Here is a 9,407-nt window from a genome sequence, read left to right as displayed (position 1 = left end):
TGCATCAATAAATTAATTAGACAACCTATTGGTCTTCCTTTTCGAAGCCCCATTTGTGCCCTCACTTATTCGTACTGAAAACAAGACCATTGCGTAACACTGCAACAGATATTTAAAGTTTCAGCTCTCAAAATTAAAGGATCCGCATTAAAAGCAGCTTTACGTATCTGCATAGCTTTCCGAAACGTGGGACATGTATTTTTACATGTCACTCAGTCTTTTTCTGAATAAAGACAAGCATCGCACCATGATCGCCCGTTAACCTGCTCCTTCTGCCTGAAACTATCTGCCTTGCGGCTGAGAACAAGTTTTCAGATTACTTATAAAAGAAGTAAATACACAGCGGAACAGTGATCGCTGAACCTTGAAAAAAAAAAAAAAAGCAGTGTCTACGAGCTCCACCGACTCCCTGTCTCAGCTGTGTTCAGCATCAATATGATACCGCTTACGCCAGACACGATGGAACTGTAGAGTAAAGGCTGCAAACACCAGGCCACCCCTAACTGCTTGTGAACCCGGGATATCCCTGCCAATTACCCCTCCACCCCCCGCCCCTCCGTGTCCCCTAGCCGTCAATATGGCCACAGTCTCCTCACACGCCTAGAGTTCCAAACTTCCTCTTCCGCCACCTCGTTCCATTAGCAGAAGCGAAGCGAATCTGCTGCAGGAATTGTTGCCAAGTTTATATTGCCTTGATTAATGCAGCTCGTTTGACAAAACTCGAATTTTTGGGAATTAGGAATCACGTCTAACACGCGCATTGAGCAACAAGATGAATACTACAGATGCGACCGTCTTGACAGCATGCGTTTTATTCAAAAATTTAAGAAAGAAAAGAAATGTTTACATGTCCGCAACCAAAAGCGTTTTTCGCTTCTTTGCCTTCAGAGCTCGTATGTATCGTTCTCGCAAGACTGCTTGGAATACACTTCCCTAGTGACGTCACAGATGCCCTTCAGCTGGTCTTGGCAATGTTGAGGGACATCATCCTTGACGCGCCTTGAGACCCAAAGCTGACACTCTGCGTAAAAAGAAATGACACACAAAAACTCATCCTTCCTTCCAAGGTTTCTGCTCTCCTCGTACACTTACTTATTCCCTATTACTTATCCCCTATTCCCTACTTATTCCTTACCGCATTCCCCTACGCTCAGGTTAAAAACCGACTGCGTGCAATACAGCAATAAATTATTCAGACAGACGCAGAGACGTTGTTCATCCTACGGTCTCCGTCGTAGGGAATTTCCACAATGACGCAGTCTTGGTAGTCCGTGTACACGAAATGAGCCACCCATGACTGTTTTGGGTCTGGAAGTAAGTTTAAATACCAGATGAATTATTCACGCAGTGCTCTTCCGCGCTATGTTTCTTCCATTCAAAATATTATACCAATGCATCTAATACGCAACCATGTTTACATCTCCGCTTACTGTCACATTGTGAAGAATGGCCTTGTGACATTAGCGCATCCCTCTTAAAGCGGCCCTCACTTATATGCAACAAAAGAACGTCCACAGAGTATTAAAGACGCGCATCTGAAGAAATCTGAAACAAGAGCTGTTGGCCCATGTGCCAGCAGCTTTTACCTATAGGTTCAAATTTAGGGCAGAACCTTAACTTCGTATTTAAGGTCTTGAAGGGGCATGTATACGAGATTGTGTCAGTTGCTCCTCTTCGGGATGCGGTTTCGCGCACATGCAATTCGCCACTCGCCTAAAGACTAATCCCTAACTTGTGCTTCTGATATTTTACAAGTAAACATACAATTATAAGCTATCATATTACAGCAGAGACCACAGGCCGTAGATATAAAATGCAGCTTAGCCTAGCCTTACGAAAGACGTGCCTGTGTGGTCTAGGGGTAGGATGTCTGACACGGAATGCAAGGGTGCTTGAGGGTTCAATTCCTGTTACCAGCCGTTTTGAAAAGGCCGAATTGGCAACTCCTGCAAAATCGGCCTTGTTTCCTGGTCTCATAACATTGCGCCACCCTACTATCAATGAGTACTAGGCCGTGTCAGCTGCTAACTACTACCTTCTGAAGCCACACCCATGATCGCTCAAAACGTCGACTCCACTGCCGACGCCGAATTTCCCAGTGTGCAGGGAATTCGACACTGACCCATTAAAATTATTTTAATAATTGGCAATACCCCAACAAGTGGCAGCTGTAGCTCGTGACGCAAGAAAACGAAGCCAGGGGACAGTTTTCAATTCAACGACGGCATTTCTTGCAAAGCTCTGGTAGAAAAGGTAAATAAATGGTGTGAACCGAAATATAGAATGTGATGCTTCATTTGGCTCAGTAAATTATGTCTAGGTTGCCGTAGCTCCTTCCCTCCCATAGAAGCCATAAATATATTGCAGGCCTCTAGAAGCGGCCAGTCTTACTTTGTTTCCGAGAACATCATTGCGATATATCTGGCCGAGAAATGCATCTGTCATAAGCCTATCATATTGTCACGGACAACAGGGCTAGACGTAACAGACGACAAGACGAAGCTGTACCAGCAGGCAAAACGTTCGGCGCTCAGCACGCGAGTCAACTTCAGTGTCCTCTTCTTCAAGGCGCAGCAAGAAGATGGAGACACCAGGTGGCATTACTCCCCCCCCCCCCCCTTAAAAAAAGAGAAATAATGGACGGAGCGCGAGGTAAGGTGTCCTACGCAACAACGAAACAAGCGCATAGCGCACTACCGCGTGAAATAGGGCTTCATGCGGACGACGTGCACGACCTCGGAGCGTGGTTGCCGACGCGAGGGCTGCACAGTACCCACTGGAAGAACTTCGTATGTTACTTCCGTGACTCGGCGCAGAACTTCGTACGGTCCGAAGTAGCGGGAAATCAGTTTATCACACAAGCCGGACCGACGCACCGGGGTCCACACCCAAACTTTCTCTCCGGGATGGTAGGCGACGTGTCGATGACGGAGGTTGTAGCGGCGTGCATCCGTGCCCTTCTGTTGCTGAATGTGAATTCGGGCAAGTTGACGTGCTTCCTCAGCGCGCTGAGCAAACTGTTCGGCGTCTGGCATGAGTGGATGATCATCTGTGCAGGTCGGAAGCATAGCATCCAACATCGTCTGAACGTCACGTCCGTAGACTAGGCGAAATGGTGTAAAACGCGTCGTCTCTTGGGTGGCCGTGTTGTAGGCATATGTGATGTAGGGAAGAATTTCATCCCAGTTTTTGTGCTGCGAGTCTATGTACATTGCGATCATGTCGGCGATGGTTTTGTTGAGTCTCTCCGTGAGGCCATTCGTCTGCGGGTGATATGCAGTAGTTTTTCGGTGGCTGGTATGACTAAGCTCGAGCACGTCGTGCATGAGCTGTGCCGTAAAGGCGGTGCCTCGATCGGGTACGACTAGGGACGGTGCGCCATGACGCAACACGATTTGCTGCATGAAGAATTGAGCGATCTCAATTGATGTGCCCCGCTGCACTGCCTTGGTTTCCGCATAACGTGTGAGATAGTCGGTCGCGACTATAATCCATTTGTTACCCGTCGATGACAGCGGAAATGGGCCCAGTAGGTCGATGCCGACTTGGTCAAACGGCGTCCGAGGTGGAATAATAGGTTGGAGCAAACCCGCGGGTTTGAGAGGAGGTACCTTCCGACGTTGACACTCGCGGCAGCCTCTGACGTAGCGATGGACGGCGTCAGAAAGTTTAGCAATATAGCAGCGATCTTTGAATCATTTGTCACAGCACAAAACTTCCACCCATCATTATAGCGCATCTCTGGAACACGCCTCTTGAAGTACGATAGTTTTCTATGGCCGTGCTATACTGCTAAACATACTAGCGTGCTCACGGTTTCCACTCAGTCCAATCATGAGCTGCTGGGTATGAAGGGTAACTGTAACAGTCGAGAACTGAACATGTGCTTACTCGAATCACCTGAATAAATCAAAAATCAGAAAGAGGCTGAGAGCGAGTTTGATATCCCCATTACTTTTTTTCTCACAAAGTCAGACAGCCGGAAATCCGGACTTGCTCGAACTTCACCAGTGACAATGAACTTTTACGTCCTTCGACACGCTGGTTAAGAGCGTTTAGCACTTGAAACTTCAAGGCTTTTCTGAGTTTTCGCGTGTGCAGGACACGACTCGTTTTCAGTTTTGAACCCCGTCAAACATGGCAACTCGAACCACCTTTGCAGGCTGAAGTGTTCGAAACTATTGTACCCCAGAAAGAGCGCATCGGAGTTTGCGGAGCCTCTTCCAAGCGCACACCCGTGTGAGAGCCGCGCGCCAGGCCGCGGGACGCTTGTACCCATTTTTACCGGTGGGTGTCCGGCGGCGGGTTTCGAACGAACCACCTCCCACAGTTCTTCAGGAGCTCGAGAGACTGAAAGTGCCATTTGACGTAACGGAAGGCTGAAAGCTGACTTCTCACTTTAATGATAAAGTATCCGTGGACGGGGGTTGTTACTATGAGGTTCTACATTGTATCATTTTCTTAACCCTATCTAGCGTGGCATCTAGAGCGTAAAATACGGTTTTCGTGTTCTGTGGTTGTACAGCAAGGTGGAGCAAAATTCATTATTACAATTTTTTTCCCGCAGTTTTATGGAATATCAATTCATCAACCTGAATTTCTGCTTAAGGATGTTTGGATGAAGTGCATCCAGCTCGCTCGGGGATGAATGCATATCTGTTTTCAATTATGTCTACATACCTCGTTGAATGAGTAGTGAAAAATCGAAACACCTTAAGGAACAAACGTGAAGGCTTAGAAGGAAATTCAAACGATTACACGTGAACCAGTACAACACCACGTGGCTTAGAACGCATAGGAAATGGTAGTCCACTTAGCTAAACTGGCCAACATAAATTATGCACGCTGTCACGTCGTCTTTCATTTCTCTTCTTGTTCGAGGCTAGGTGCTTCAAAGTCAGCCTTCCGGCAAACAGGCAATAACGTGAGAATTTAGGTTTGTTTTAATGGGCCTAACCTCCCAAAGCCACTCGAGCTATTAGAGACGCCGTAATGGAGGCCTCCGGAAATTTCGACCACCTGGAGTTCTTTCACCTGCACTGACAGCGCAAAGCACATGGGCGCCTTGGTTTTCGCCTGCATCGAAAAGCATCTGCTGCCGCGGTCGGGATTCGATCCCGCATCCTCGGGTACAACAGTTGAGCACCATGACCGCTGCACCATCACGGCGAGGTCGTGAGGAGTTGGTCTAGTTGGTAGGTATTAATGGTAAACATGCGCGAAAAAGACGAACACGGCACGGGCCAAGCCAAACCTCTCTGACTTTTTGTTTGAGCAACGAGCATTATATGATGTTGAAGAAAGAAAGAAAGAAAGGAAGAAAGAAAGAAAGAAAGAAAGAAAGAAAGAAAGAGAGAGAGAAGGAAAGAGAAAAGAAAGAAAGAAAGAAAGAAAGAAAGAAAGAAAGAAAGAGAGGAAGAAAGGAAGAAAGAAAGAAAGAAAGAAAGAAAGAAAGAAAGAAAGAAAGAAAGAAAGAAAGAAAGAAAGAAAGAAAGAAAGAAAGAAAGAAAGAAAGAAAGAAAGAAAGAAAGAAAGAAAGATCTAACCAGCTTCTAGGCAATTTTGCCGTGCTTTGTTATTTCCTTCTGCTGACCTAGCTGGCTTCAGACAACCACACACAAAAAAAATGGCGCATTGTATTAACGAACTGCAGGCATCCCCCCCCAAAAAATGCAGTCGCAATGTCACTGGTTTGTGCTACATCGAATCCCCATTTCATTCATTATTGTTTTGCGGAGATCTGTTGCAGTGGGAAACATTTATGGCATATAACGAAATAAATTATATTCACTTGGTTTGTAATCAAGAAAGCTCTGTTACCGTCACTCGACGTGAAGACAACCTTGTCTGGTGCATCGCCAGCTGATAAATGAAACCTGACGTACTTTCTGAAAATGAACAAAAAGATGTTCATCCGGTGGCCATTTCACAAAACATTGCCTTCGTCGTTGCATATCGCATAGTATACCTTTCAGTCCCTCCGTGACCCTTGAACATCCAGACGTAGGTGGACGTTTTGGCGTCCATATCCAGCTGCACTCGCTTGTTTGTCAGGCACTGGAATTCGGGATTGTCCCCCGAAGTGTACTCAAGTACTACGTAAGGAAACTGCGAAAACAGCTGCAACAGAATTGAACCAAAGAGCTTCATCAAAACAGTTTTGCAAAAAGAACGGAATCCAGCATTGGAAATCAAAGCCGGGATCGCCTTCAGCAGGGCGGTGGAGATAAATATTGGTCATCTATGTCAATTGTGCTCAGCCTTGTTCGAGAAGCCAGCTTAAACACGGCATTCGCAGCCGTGATCGATCCCGCATTCTATGGCTCAGCGGCTGAGCGCCTGAGCCACCAAGGCGGGGCCATTTTTTCAAAGAACCAGTGATTGCATAGCAGACTTGGCCGGATGCAAGGACGGTATCCTTGTTCAGTCAAACATAGCCCCAGGCAAAAAAGGGGGAGCTATGCGAGCGGCTCGCTGTTGTTATTTTTGAAATGGAATTCTTCAGTTAACACTAAAATTTTACCCATGCCGTGTCCCAGCAATTCCAACCTCTTTAGGCTCATAAGAGCCATGGAAGCAAATGTTCCCACACTTTCTACTTTTACAGGCTGATTAATAGTGAAGATCTTTGCCTGAACTATTGCATGAAACAGGCTAAGGTCTCGACCTTTGATAAACGTCTGCAATTGGCTGCTACACATGCAGCCTTTGCCTATCTGAGCAAATAGCCGTATTGTAACTTAGGGCTACTGCATTCAGCAACCGAACAAAAAACAACATGGTGCACACTGGTTGCCTATCAGCAGTACATTCTTCGTAGCGCTGTCGTGTCACTGTAAATACATATACATATACTTAAATCGCAGGCATACTTGAGTCAGATAATTGTGAGAATTATGATCTCTTGTCTGGAACGCATTTCTCAACTCACCTCAAATGTGTCCGTCACATTACGAGCAAGACGGTGCGCTTCCTTCGCACTTGTCGGTGCGAAGAGCAAAGCAGCGTAGCATGCAGTAATAGCGACTGCAACAATGGTAAGCTTCAGTGTCTGTGCTGATAGCGCCTGTGCCGCGTCTGAAACATTGTATGTCCGTGACGTCACTGGTCACATGTGTGCTTGCTATATAAGATGTTGTTCGCGTGAAATAAAGGGTTGTTGTTATCGTGCCGGGATCGGGGCAAGTCTCAGTTCCTTCCTGCCCGCTGCCCGGCCGCGCTCGGCGTCCGGCCAGGGACCGAACGCGACATGGTGTCAGAAGTGGGATCCTCTGGCGTTTGAGAGGCGTTGCCTTAACTTCTCAACGGGCGCCATGTCAGAGGACAACGCAGCCAAGCCCTCCCACGGAATGTTCGCGGTTCCAGCTCCGCCAAGGTTTGACTTCGACCGGACGTCCGAATGGCCTTCTTGGATCCAACTCTTTGATGACTACCGCTTCGCCTCGGGCCTAAATGAGCGAAATGAAGAAGCGCAGGTCCGGACGCTACTTTATACGATGGGCAGGCAAGCAAGAGAAATCTTCTCTACTTTTTCATTACCTGAAGAAGAACAGAAGCAATACGAAGTCGTCAAAAAGAAGTTCGACGAGCACTTCGTCGCCGCACGGAACCTTGTTTATGAGAGCGCGTGCTTTCACCGTCGCACTCAAGAACCTGGAGAGTCAGTCGACCAATTCGTTACCGCGTTGCACACGATGGCGGACCGGTGCGACTACCAGGAAAAGGAACGCATGATTCGCGACAGGTTCGTGGTCGGCCTCAGGGACGCTAAGCTCTCTGAGTCGCTTCAAATGGATGCGAATTTGACTCTCGCCAGCGCTTTGGCAAAAGCGCGTTTAAAGGAGACCGTCCAACGACAGCAGCTGCAACTGCGAGAAACCGGCGACGAACCCTTGGTAACGGCGACCGGCAATCTTGACGCGGTCAGCAACCAAGGGCAGCCCAGAAAGTATTCTTCAGGACAGCACTCGGACAGCTCGTCAAAGAGCTATTCATCTGGAATACAAGGTCCGCGTCCCAGAGTCAAGTCCTACCGACCGGGCACCCCCGGGTCATGCCCCAACTGCGGTCAAGGAACGCACCCCAGAGCCTCGTGCCCGGCAAAAGCAGCCAAATGCAACTACTGCGGTTGTTCCGGACACTTCGCAGCTGTATGTCGAAAAAAGGCTGCACGTGATGGAAAGAAGGTACAGCTTTCTTCTCTCCATATGGACAAGGCGGCGTTCTTCGTTGGCGTAGTGAACGGGGAGTGCTCTAATTCTCGGTATGTACAGGTCGTCATTAACGGCACTCCGGCGTTCGCTAAAGTTGATTCCGGTGCCAAAGTTTCTGTTGTGCCCTCGACGTTTCCCGGTTTACCTACCAGGCTAGAAAAGTGCGACCTAATCCTAACAGGCCCGTCGAATGAGCCACTGAATGTTTTGGGAAAATTTCATGCCACTATCCAGTGGAAACAAAACACTGTACAGCAAATTGTGTACGTGGTCTCACCATTACGCTCCGTACTTTTGGGTCTCCCAGCGCTTGAGGCTCTGGAAGTTATTAAATTTGCGGACTCGGTCAGTAGCGCAACAGCCGTCGAAGCTTCCTACCCGCAGCTTTTCAGGGGTCTAGGAGCGATAAAAGGAGAATACAAAATTAGACTAAAGCCGAACTCGACACCTTTTGCAATTCATGTTGCGCGTCGCATAGCCTTACCCTTGCGTGACCGAGTTAAGCAAGAGCTCGAGCGTATGGAGCGAGATGGCGTGATCCGCAAAGTAGAAGAACCAACAGAATGGTGTGCAGGAATTGTGCCAGTACTCAAACCATCTGGAGCGGTTCGTATTTGCGTTGACTTGACTCAATTAAACAAAAGTGTACTTCGCGAACGCTATGTCATGCCGACTGTGGATGATAGCTTCGGTCTTTTAGGTGGTGCGTCTGTGTTTTCGAAGTTGGACGCCAACTCTGGCTTCTTTGAGATTAAGTTGTCGCCCGAATGCCAGTTGTTAACTACGTTCATAACGCCAGTTGGGCGATACTGTTTTCAAAGACTGCCGTTTGGAATAACGTCGGCACCCGAGATCTTTCAGAGGAAAATGTCGCAGATACTTGAAGGAATCCCAGGCGTGATAAACCTAATGGATGATGTGCTCATTTTTGGCAACGACAAGGCTCAACATGACCAACGCCTGCGTCTAACTTTAGATCGTCTCGCCAGTGCCGGTGTTACGCTAAACAAAGAAAAGTGTGCCTTTGGGGTAACTGAGATAAAATTTCTTGGCTGTGTGCTTAGTAAAGATGGCATCAAGCCGGATCCTGAAAAAGTTCGTGCTATCAAAGAACTGGCGACGCCAGCTAACGTGTCTGACGTTCGACGGCTGCTCGGTATGGCTAATCATCTGGCAAGATTCATACCAGATTTG

The 9,407-nt window shown here is 47.8% G+C and overlaps 1 long non-coding RNA gene across 1 annotated transcript; it reads right to left on the bottom strand.

Annotated features, from left to right (window-relative positions):
* Positions 1 to 805: 805 nt before the first annotated feature.
* Positions 806 to 7,055, bottom strand: LOC146208740 (uncharacterized). The gene is made up of 4 exons (XR_014703403.1): positions 6,932 to 7,055; positions 5,969 to 6,120; positions 5,821 to 5,888; positions 806 to 1,021 (listed from the first exon to the last, which is right to left on the bottom strand). It is a non-coding gene; the product is annotated as an uncharacterized LOC146208740 (long non-coding RNA).
* Positions 7,056 to 9,407: the final 2,352 nt, after the last annotated feature.

The sequence above is a fragment of the Amblyomma maculatum genome, chromosome 1 (assembly GCF_055883805.1).
Source record: "Amblyomma maculatum isolate TAMU_Amacu chromosome 1, ASM5588380v1, whole genome shotgun sequence".
Taxonomy (NCBI): Eukaryota; Metazoa; Arthropoda; class Arachnida; order Ixodida; family Ixodidae; genus Amblyomma; species Amblyomma maculatum.
Note: the sequence above shows the minus strand (reverse complement) of the source record. Positions and strands in the feature narration are given on the sequence as shown.